This window comes from Triticum aestivum, chromosome 4A (assembly GCF_018294505.1).
Source record: "Triticum aestivum cultivar Chinese Spring chromosome 4A, IWGSC CS RefSeq v2.1, whole genome shotgun sequence".
Classification (NCBI taxonomy): domain Eukaryota; kingdom Viridiplantae; phylum Streptophyta; class Magnoliopsida; order Poales; family Poaceae; genus Triticum; species Triticum aestivum.
The window spans coordinates 732,564,987-732,576,500 of record NC_057803.1 but is presented as its reverse complement, the minus strand read 5'-3'; the positions used below and the strand labels follow the sequence as shown (position 1 = coordinate 732,576,500).

The following is an 11,514-nucleotide window of genomic DNA, read 5'->3' as shown; positions in this document are numbered from 1 at the left end:
ACTTAACTAAAAAATGAGCATAGATGCTTATTTTTAATGACTTATTACAACTTAGAAATAAAAAGAAAAAAAATAAATATAGCAGAAAAGAAAAAAAATATATAAAAAACTGCTCAGAAATGAGCATAGATGCGCTTATAGAGAAAATTCAACCTAAATTCACAATGAATTTCTACTAATTTCAGAGAAATTCACATGAATTTAGATTAAATTTCCTATATAAGGGCATCTATTTTCATTTTGAGAGGAGCTCAACAAAGGGAGAGAGGGAGGGGCTTATAAATCGGTCTGATTCCCCTTCGGTTGGCGAGGTGGGACTAAACTCTGACCGCAACGAGGGCCAACCCTTTAGTACTGGTTGGTGGCTTGAACCGGGACTAAAGGGCAGCCTTTGGTCCCTGTTCATCCCACCAACCGGGACCAATGGTGGTGGGCCAGGAGCGAGGCACATTGGTCCCGGTTCATCCCACCAACAGGGACCAAAAGGTCCAGACGAACCGGGACCAATGGCCCATGTGGCCCGGCCGGCCCCCGGGGCTCACGAACCGGGTCCAATGCCCCCATTGGTCCCGGTTCTGGGTTGAACCGGGACTAATGGGCTGACCTGGCCTAGACCATTGCCCCCTTTTCTACTAGTGGATGTCTCCCTTTTTGTTTGTCCATGCTTTTTTATTTTTGTAACAAGTAGGTTTGTTAACATGTCTGGAAATGTGTCTGAGAGCTTTGGCACTGGTGATTCAACCGGTCCACCTTTTGGTAGGTGATCAAAAGTGTGGGAACACTTTGAGCAAGAATTGGTAATGGTAGAGAATATTCTTACAGCTGTCTACAAGTACTGCAAGCTAAAGCCGACAAGCAATGACATATCTGGAATGAGTAACCTATTGAATCACATTTCTAAGTCATGCCGAAAGAGTGAAGCTGCAAATAGGAATCGGTGTGTCGCTACCCTTAAGAAGAAACGATCGTATGTTGGATATGTCTTCGCACCTTAAAGAAGTCAAAGACTATTGACCAAGTATTGTATCCATGTCGAGGTCCCATTAAGAAAATTGAGGACTCTTACTTTGATGAGTGGATGAAATGAATGCAACCAACCTTCAAAGTACTTGGTCGTAAAACAATTCGCAATGATTGCCTTCTTACACATGAGGAAATGAAGAAAGAGTTGCCCACTTAGTTGTAGTGTCTTGATTCTCATGTATGCCTGACAATTGTTCAGAAGTTAGGGTATATGTGTATTACTACGCACTATATTGATGGCAACTTCATCTTGTGAAAGAAGATTCTTTCTTTGAAGGTTGTTAAGTATCCACATACAAATGCAGCCATCATAGAGACTCTTACTAGGTGACTTACATAATGGGGCACCATACACAAATTACTTACCTGACATTGGACAATGCACCAAAAAAATACAAAGGCAATTTTTTTGATCAATAAGTACCATGACTTGCTCTTTGTTGCGGTGAATTTTCATGTGAGATGTTGTGCACACATTCCAAATCTCTTGGTTTAGGATGGATTAACACATATCAAAAAGTCAATAGAGAAGATTCGGGACCTTTTAAGGCAGATTCATCACCCTCAAGGGTCCAAAAATTCCATGAGATCACCAAAAATAAAGAACTATTAGAGAAGGCCGATCTATTTATTGATAGTCCAACTCATTGAAACTCTAAATACAAAACTCTCAGGCAAGCTACCAAGGCTAAGGCGGTCTTGAATAGTTATGCGAGTAACAATGGTGCGCTAGCATCAGACGCGACTGAGTGGGTGAATGTTGAAGTCATCTGGGGTTTCCATAAAGCTTTTGAAGAAGCTAAAAATGCAGTCTTGAGCGCTAGAACACCCAGTGCAAATTTCTTCCTACATATGGTTCTGTGCATCCACCAATTTTTTTTGCCATCGCAGAACTTCATTAAGAGAATCCATGTGAAATCACACTACATCGAGGCCAATGCCATTATTCTTTCCCACAAGATGTTCGACACACCGATGTTGAACCGCACCAAGGTGGAGGCAACGACACAAACGGTATGTGCTGTCGTGAACTTGCTCCAACCTCACCTTGTTTGCATGTAAAGAAATTCTATTATGTAGTTGGGGAGGTGGAGATCATATGTCTTTGTTGTCAGTACGAGAAGGCCATGAAGCTTGCTAAGGAGGAAAGGGTGTTGAACACCTCCTACATAGAGGTGGTGGAGCCGTTGAAGGCTGCCACCAAGACTTGGTTAGAGATGGACTTCCTTCGCGAGCAGGTGGTAGAGGTCGTCGAGATTCGATCTGCCAATGAGACCCTGCATATTACCATGTCCGAGATGACTGTAGATGCACCGGTTCAATAACATATGCTCAACTATGCCCTCGACGCTAAGGAGACGGCGATGGAGGTTGAGGTGGGACAGGCCAAGGAAACCTCCAACAGTAACTATTTGGCTTATAGATGAGAGTTCTGATCCATTTGATCATGGTAGAAGAATTTTGCCATTCTGCCCTTGTCCTTTTTGTGTAGGCAATGACCTACTCACAAAGAAGTACAAGCATACCTCTAAGTTACTTTGTAGCGCATCTTACCTAATCACGGACGCAGTCCTTGGATCCAATTGTATCCTAGAGGAAGGCAAAGTAGAGCAGTGGAAGAAAGCACAAGATTGTGCTGCAGACTTTAGGGCTGCTACGTTGAAGACTTGCGCCATGTTGTGGCCCGAGGAACAACTCAACGACAACACAACCATACTCACGAGGCTTTTGGAGCGCGACATGTCATAGCTCTGGAGGTGGAAGATGCCGGTCACCCGTGAAGGAGCTCGAATGGATCTTGAAAGAGTCATCACCCAGTACCGAATGATTAAGTTGGGTAAAGTGCACAAGGGTGTTTCTCCCGAAGAGCTCGATATCGAGGCACTAGTCTGGAAGGTGGAGCTAGCGGCATTGTAGTTGGCGCCCTATTGCCCTTTGTCCGAGCACATGGAAGATCTCCGTACAAAGAAGAAGTAGATTAGGTCTTTCATGTATGAATACTTTTGGGATGCCATATTGAATTATATTTTTAACTTCATGAGTTATGTCTAAGTGTTTTCACTTATTATGCGCCAGAGCCTTTCTATATGCAATCTAGCTTCTAACTTTTGCTCTTACCATCCGGACAACTGCAATGCAACTTTAGTTGTGGACGAAGAGTGGGACTTCTACGGAAATGCACATATATTCTTGGGTCTTTACAGTAAGACAAAAACATCAAAGCTCTGGCTAAGCCAGGCTACTGCGCAACCAGTGGGTGGTGGAGTTAGCCCCCAAGGGTTGCTTGAGTGAATTTTAATAGTAAGATAATAAATAAAATAGAACTTAGCATGGAGCGAACAAATTTTATTTACTATTAATTTAATTTTTTTGGGATCAAACTAAGACGTAAAAAACTAAGCATACAAAGGTGTAAGTAAAAGCGACATAACAAGGAAATGTTCCAGGAGTTGTCGACAATCTTGGCAGTCTCTGGTTCTTCAATCTGCAAGCTCCGTCATGGGCTATGGTGAAGGGGCCTTCCTAGGGTGGAAAGAGCTTGTGCATCTCCTTCATGTACATGCCGAATGACAAGATCTCCAACGTGAAAGGTTTTGCCTCTCACTCAAGGACTATGGTAGCATCGGAGGTTCTGCTCATAGAGAACCGAGCGAGAGAGATCCTGTTCCATAACTTCCTCGAGTCGACCGAGGCTGTCCTGGCATGCTACTCCCGTGTCTTCTTCAGCATAGGCTGTGACTCTAGCGGACTCACGAAGAACATCGCTCAACAGAACAACTTCTGTTCCTTAAACTATGAAGAAAGGGGTGTACGAGATGGATCTGTTCGGAGTTGTTCGAAGACCCAAATGACGGAGGGGGGCTATGCACCCCATAACCTCGTTTTCTTCTTGAGAGATGCATGGAGCCTTGGCTTTAGCCCAGAGAAGATGATTCTGCTTTTCTGTTTGATCTGCTCGGTTGACATCAAATATGTGCAATACATGCATAGCCGAGGGTGATACATTCATCCACGCAGAAGTCACAAAAGGCTTCCTCAGTGAAATGTGAGCCATTATCAATGATGATTCTACGTGAAACATCAAATATGTAGATTATTCTTTTGATGAACATGATGGGGTTAGTCGCATCATCTCTCTTGATAGGTTTGGTCTCAATCCACTTTGTAAACTTGTCCATTATGGCAAGATGGGTGAAGCCCCCTGGGGCAGTCGTTAGGGGTCCCACTATATCCACACCCCACATGGTGAAGGGCGAGGTGAGGGGAATGGTAATGAGTGACTTAGCTCATATGTGGAACTGCCAGGCAAACTTCTGACATCCAATGCAAGTGCGTACGATTAGCTCAGCGTCCGCCATAACGGTAAGCAAGAAGAAATCTTGACATAATGATTTGGCTACAAAATCCCATGGTGGATCATGATGCCTGCATACACTATCATGGATGGTGCAAAGCAGAGCTCGGCCCTCCTTGATATACATCTCAAAAGCATAGAACAATGTTTTTCTTGATGAGTAGGAATTAATTAGGTCCTTTCCAAACCTCCCAAAAGATGCACAGTTTCAGTGGTCTAACATGTTTTAAATTAATTAATGTTTCATTAGTTTTGTGGAGCAGAAGTCTCAGTTTGACATGCATTAATTGGTGCCTAGTCAGACTCAAAATGCCAAGTTGGCCATGCACTGCAGCCATCATATGTGTCATCTATGTTTTTTATGGGGTAGGTCAATGTTTGTGCATGTCACCGTACACTTGTTGAAAGTATTGCATAGGTGGCCAACTGGCCATGCTACTGCTGTTGCTGAGAGTTCTTGGTGAAAGAATTGGTGGAAGCGTATGCCTCTGGCGGGGACGCGTACGTGTTATATATAGCACAAGATTACATGGTTCGGCCGGTTGGTTATAGCCTTGACCTCTACTCCAAGATACACACAAGATAAGGAGATAGATATCAATCTAGTCTAACCACCGGCCATATTTACAACAGATAACACGCACACAATATTGACACAAGTTGACACGACTACAAGTCTATCATTTAACATCCTCCCTCAATCTGAACGTGTCAAGGTTGAGATTGTTCTTGAACGCTTGTAGTTGTCGAACTTGTAGAGGTTTTGTAAAACCATCAGCAACTTGATCTCCTGTTGGAATGAATCTGATCTCTAGCATTTTTCTTGCAACTCTTTCTCTAACAAAATGAAAATCAATTTCTATATGTTTCGTCCTTGCATGAAACACAGGGTTAGCAGAAAGATATGTTGCTCCAAGATTATCACACCAGAGACAAGAGATGTGTGGTCTTTCGACACCCAACTCATCTAGTAGGGTTTCTACCCACATTACCTCAGCTGTTGCATTTGCAAGAGACTTATATTCTGCTTCAGTGCTAGAACGAGAAACTGTTGCTTGTTTCTTTGCATTCCATGATATGAGGTTAGAGCCAAAAAACACAGCAAACCCACCAGTAGATCTCCTATCATCAGGACATCCTGCCCAATCTGCATCAGAAAAAGCACTTACTGTCGTTGAAGGTGACTTGCATATTCTGAGACCTGTTCCAGCACTTCCTTGAATGTATCTCAAAATTCTCTTCACAGCTGTCCAGTGTAAGGATGTGGGAGCATGCAAGAACTGACAAACCTTATTAACAGAGTAAGCTATGTCAGGTCTTGTTAAGGTTAAATATTGAAGTGCACCAACTATACTTCTGTATTTGGTTCCTTCTTCTGGACTCAATCTTTCCCCTTCATGTAACGACATTTTTCAGTTGTAGACAGAGGTGTGCTTGCAGGTTTGCAATCCTTCATGCCTACACGTTTGATTATGTCTCTAGCATATTTCTCTTGAGTTAGCAGAATACCATCATGTGCCTTTTTAACTTCAATGCCTAGGAAGTAACTTAGCTCTCCTAGATCCTTAAGAGCAAACTCATTTTTCAAATTCTTAAGTAAAGCTGAGGTGGCTTCTTGTGATGAGCTAGAAACAATTATATCATCTACATAAATGAGCATGAATATGATCACCTTCCCTTTCTTGAAGAAGAACAAAGAAGTATCTCCCTTTGAGGGTCGAAAGCCAAGTTGTTGCAGTTTCATACTCAATCTAGAGTACCAAGCCCTGGGTGCCTGTTTCAAGCCATACAGAGCTTTGTCCAATTTACACACATGTTGAGATTTCATACCATCCACAAAACCGGGTGGTTGTCGCATATAGACCTCTTCCTCGAGAACGCCATGCAAGAACGCATTCTGTACATCCAATTGACGAAGGCTCCATCCCCTGCAGACAGCAATGGACAAAACAAGCCTGATAGTAGCTGCCTTCACAACAGGACTAAAGGTGTCCTCATAATCAATACCATAGCGTTGTTTGAACCCTTTAGCAACTAGTCTAGCTTTATATCTGTCTATGGTGCCATCAGAATTCCTTTTTATTTTGTACATCCATTTACAATCTATAACATTTCTTCCTCGTTTAGGTGGAACTAGATGCCAAGTGTGATTTCTCATAAGTGCATCATACTCTATCTCCATCGCATGTTTCCATTTTTTATCATTTAAAGCTTCTGTTAAATCTCTTGGCTCTCTAGTAGCAGCAAAGTTCACAAACTTGAATTTTTTATCATACCTAGCTGTTCCATCTTTAGGAACAAGTGGTTTGAAGATACCTTTCTGCGAGCGTGTATTGGGCCGTCCTATATTCACAGGAGATCCTGTTTCCGCAGAAGATCCGGTACCTCGTACCTCTGACGTGCGCGCCGGCAGATCTCCCTCGACTGCCGCTCGGTCGGGCGTGGGATCACGCGCTGGTGGCGACACCGTTGGGTCAGACCCACGTGCAGGCGATGGCCCACGTGCATGCGACGGCGCGCCAGGCGACACGCACCCAGGAGACCGTGCACCGCCAACATCATTGCGGGGCGACATCGATGGGTCAGGCCCACCGCGTGGGGTCACACCGGCCGACGCGGTTTCTCCAGGCCGCGCGCCCGTCTTACGCCGCGTTTCGCGTCCCGACCCGCCAGCCCCAGGTCCACCATCTGCGGACCCGGCGGTGGCGACAGGATCCGTCTAGGGATCCGTCCGCGCAGAAGATGCGCTGCCAGGGGATCTCTCGGGATCTGAGACAGCCAGAAAATCCCCCTCGTGTCCAGTGCCAACCTGGTTTGGACCTATTTGCTGCATAAAATCATAGACCGGACCAGGATTTTCTGCCGCATTTTCTGCACTTTGCTCTGCAACACACTCATCAGGATTAGTAGTACTATTAATCACATGATCATCATTCATCAAGATTTTCTCCCCCATGATCAGAAGGATTAAGCAACTCTGGTGATAAAAGGAGAATTTCAGCACGCAGCCTAGCACCTGCATTAGGATGGAGAGTGGAAAAGGGAAAAGTGTTTTCATCAAACACTACATCCCTAGAAATATAAACTCGTCCTGTAGATATGTCAAGACATTTATAGCCTTTGTGCAGGTTACTATATCCAAGGAATGTGCATTGTTTGGAGCGGAACTGAAGTTTATGATTATTGTACGGTCGTAGATTAGGCCAGCACGCGCATCCAAAGATGCGGAGAGATGAATAATTTGGAGTGTCACCGAATAGGCGAGTGAGAGGATTTTCAAAATTTATGACTTTGCTAGGCATCCTATTGATTAGATAGGTGGCAGCAATGAAGGCCTCATCCCAGAACTTTAATGGCATGGAGGCTTGAGCAAGCAATGACAAACCAACCTCGACAATATGTCGATGTTTACGCTCAGCTGACCCATTCTGCTGATGAGCGTGAGGACAGGAGACATGATGTGATATTCCAATTTTTGTGAAAAAAGAATTCAACTTCTCATATTCTCCACCCCAATCCGTTTGAACGGCAATAATTTTTCTATCGAATTGTCTTTCAACAAGGTTTTGAAAGTCATGAAATTTCTGAAAAACTTCAGACTTATGTTTGATTAGATAGATCCAGGTAAATTTACTGAAATCATCAATGAAACTCACGTAGTATTTTTTTCTTCCTACGGTTTCAATGGCAGGACCCCATACATCAGAGAAAATGAGTTCCAAAGGAAACTTGGATTCACTAAAAGATTTTGGATAAGGCAACTGGTGACTTTTTCCTTTTTGGCATGCGTCACAAACAAGATTATTCTCATTATTACTGACACACGGGAGTTTATTCTCACTAAGAATCTTCCTAACAACAATGGAATATGGATGACCAAAACGTCGGTGCCACCAGTCCCAAGATGGTCTAGTGACACTTAGCACTTACTTCCTGACGTTTCCTCCGGTGTGTTTGACAGGATAGAGACCTCCTCTACCCCTGCCTCGAAGAAGGACCCTCCTCGTTTCCAGATCCTTTACAAGGAAAAAGTGAAGGTGAATTTCAACAAAGGTATCATTATCAATGGCAAGTTTACTTGCAGAAATTAGATTCTTTGTGGCCTCCGGAACATGAAGAACATCATTCAAAAGAAGATCACGATCAGGGGTTGAAATAGTTGTATGACCAATGTGATCGATAGTCATACCTGATCCGTTTGTGGTGTGGATTTGTTCGCCGTCGGTGTACCTCTCCCGGAGGGTCAGCTTCTCCAAGTCGCTGGTGATATGGTCAGTAGCTCCGCTGTCCATATACCAGTTCGTGTCCACGCCGTACTGGGGAGCCGCCGCCATGTTCGCCGAGCGCTCTTCCCCTCCTTGATAGGAGGTGTCGTAGTGCTTCCAGCACTTCCATGCTGGATGCCCGAGCTTGCCGCAGATCTGACGGGCAACCTTAGCAGCGGGATTGTTGTTGTAGTTCCCGTCGCCACCGCCATTGTTGCCCCCCATGTTGCCGCGGTTCGGCTGCTTGTTGAAGTTGCCGCAGCCGCGGTCACCACCGCCGCCGCCGCCGCCACCGCCTTGCTTGGGGAAGTTGCGGCCGTGGTCACCACCACCGCCGCCGTTGCTGTTGTTCTGCTTGTTGAAGCGTCCGCGGGAGGCCGCGTTTGCAGAGGACTGGGAGGATCCGCCACGCAGATTCATACGTGTCTCGAAGCTCAGGAGCTGCGAGTACAGCTCAGGGACGGTCACCGGCTCGACCCGAGAGACCACGGGATCGAACTCCTCATCGAGTCCAGCAAGGATATGAGACACAATATCCTCCTCATCTACTTTCTTTCCTGAAGCAACAAGTTAATCACATAAAGTTCTAATCTTACCAACATATTCAGTGATGTTGGAGTTGCCCTTCTGAAGGTTCGCCAGTGCAATTCTGACGTTGACGGTGCGGGCGCGGGTGTGCGAGGTCAGCATGCCCTGCACCGTGTTCCAGAGCTCGGCGGCGGTGTGGCAGGTTGCCACTTGGATGGCCATCTCGCGCGGCAGGGAGGACAACAAGTAGGAGAACACCTGCTGATCCTTCGCGTACCACGCGGAGAACTCCAGGTTGGGTGCCTTCGACTTGGTCTTGCCATCGTCAGAGGTAACTTCAACGTTCCGAGGAGGCACTACCTGGTCGATGTCGAGGTAGCCCTGCAGCTGTGCCCCTCTGATCGCCGAGAGCACAGTTGCGCGCCATAGCGTCTCGTTCCCTCTCGTGAGCTTCTCGGTGACGCTGTGCACAAATGGTGACAAGGGGAAGGAGGTGGAGCTTGAAGACGTCGCCATGGATGTGAGCGAGGCAGGCTCTGATTACCATGAAAGAATTGGTGGAAGCGTATGCCTCTGGCAGGGACGCGTACGTGTTATATATAGCACAAGATTACATGGTTCGGCCGGTTGGTTATAACCTTGACCTCTACTCCAAGATACACACAAGATAAGAAGATAGATATCAATCTAGTCTAACCACCGGCCATATTTACAACAGATAACACGCACACAATATTGACACAAGTTGGGACTCAGGTTTCCTCCCACACATCATTTTTTCTAGGTGGAGTTCTTGTATAGCTAGCTGTTTTTCTTTTCTCGAAAAGGAGGCTCAAACCCATGCCTCTCCATCATTATGAATTTGTGATGCACACAACCATTTCTTATTAATTATTACATTTGTTCCAAATTATTTGCCATCTATATCTAGACATATCTAAGACAAGTAATTCGGGACGGAGGGTGTATTAAGCATAGTACAGAACAAATGCAACCACAACCAGACAATTATAAGACATGAAGCATAATCTATTTAATCCTTCCTACATGCTGGTTTAGCTGTCTGATGGCAAACACATATTAAGGACTGATGCTATGCAACCCGAATTTGATCATTCTCAACTGTGGCACTACACATATATCTAATAAATTTTAATAAAAAAATTCATTTTCTTGAATATATAACTAATTAAGAGCCCTAGAGCCAAGTTGAAGGTTTCCATCTCTTCCTTGTCCTCAATTAATTAGTTGGTAAAGGATAGATATATACATACTCCCTTCGTCCGAAAAAACTTGTCCCAAGCTTGATACATCCATTTGAGGGACAAACCTTTTCGGACGGAGGGAGTACATATGAAAGGACCTGGTGTTGAACAAATTATCTTTAGTCCATTTGTCATCTGACATGAATGCATGCATGGTCATGTAGAAATCACACCTGACAAGAAAGCAATATATCGGCGTGCATACACGTTTGCATGCACATATAACTACGCTTGGAAGTTTCTGTGAACGCCATTCTGAGGATGGTACGAATATGTGCACATGGAAATTAATTGGCACTGATGACCTAAATTGTCTATCAACATAAACATTTTATCGTTTATCGACAGGGCCCGGCGTGTTTGCTTAGCTTGAAAGAGAGAAGAAAACTGTTCAATCTGTCCACGAGAAAAGGAAGGACATTGCCAGAAAACAGGTTTAAGTACTCTAACGACTGTGTCAAATCAGAAAAGCCAGCGAGCTTTTTGAGGATAGAGCGAGCTTAGCTGCTAATAAAAAAAGGCGCTATGTCCTAATTAAGCTTAGGTTGTGAGCATAGAGGACAGACCTGTCAGAGCAGTGGATACAACGTGATAGGTAACTAGCTGCGGCAGTCAATGGCTTGTCCTGCCCGGAAATGAGCCCTTTACCTAATGTCTAACTAATTCTGTGACTTACATGGCCCAGGAGAAAGAGAAAAACTTATATATTTTCAAGTAATGTGAGGCTGCAGGCATCCATCAGGGTCACACCAAGTGGCTGCGGTTTTAACTAAAAGTGCACTCAAGCAGCTAGCTGCCATTGATAGATATTTTTGCATCCACTGGCCCATCTATCGCAAAAAGGAATCTAACTAAGCTAGATAATTAGACAAAAACGTACACACATGAACAAGACATGTCGAAAGTGTCCCAAAGATCGAAATAGATGTTTAGTGAGCTCTTCTTTTGCTTCAACTATTTTGCGCGTCGAAACTGCTATATAAATCTAATCAATTAAGTTAATATTAGTTATGCTTGATCAATTAGATAGTACCATAAGTCGTAGTATCGAGTTGAATTTGGGAAGTAGATTAGGGGC

The 11,514-nt window shown here is 44.5% G+C and overlaps 1 non-coding gene across 1 annotated transcript; it reads right to left on the bottom strand.

The window, feature by feature from the left end:
- Positions 1–9,068: 9,068 nt before the first annotated feature.
- LOC123088932 (small nucleolar RNA Z247) lies at positions 9,069–9,195 on the bottom strand. The gene has a single exon (XR_006442177.1). It is a non-coding gene; the product is annotated as a small nucleolar RNA Z247 (small nucleolar RNA).
- Between the last annotated feature and the right edge of the window lie 2,319 nt (positions 9,196–11,514).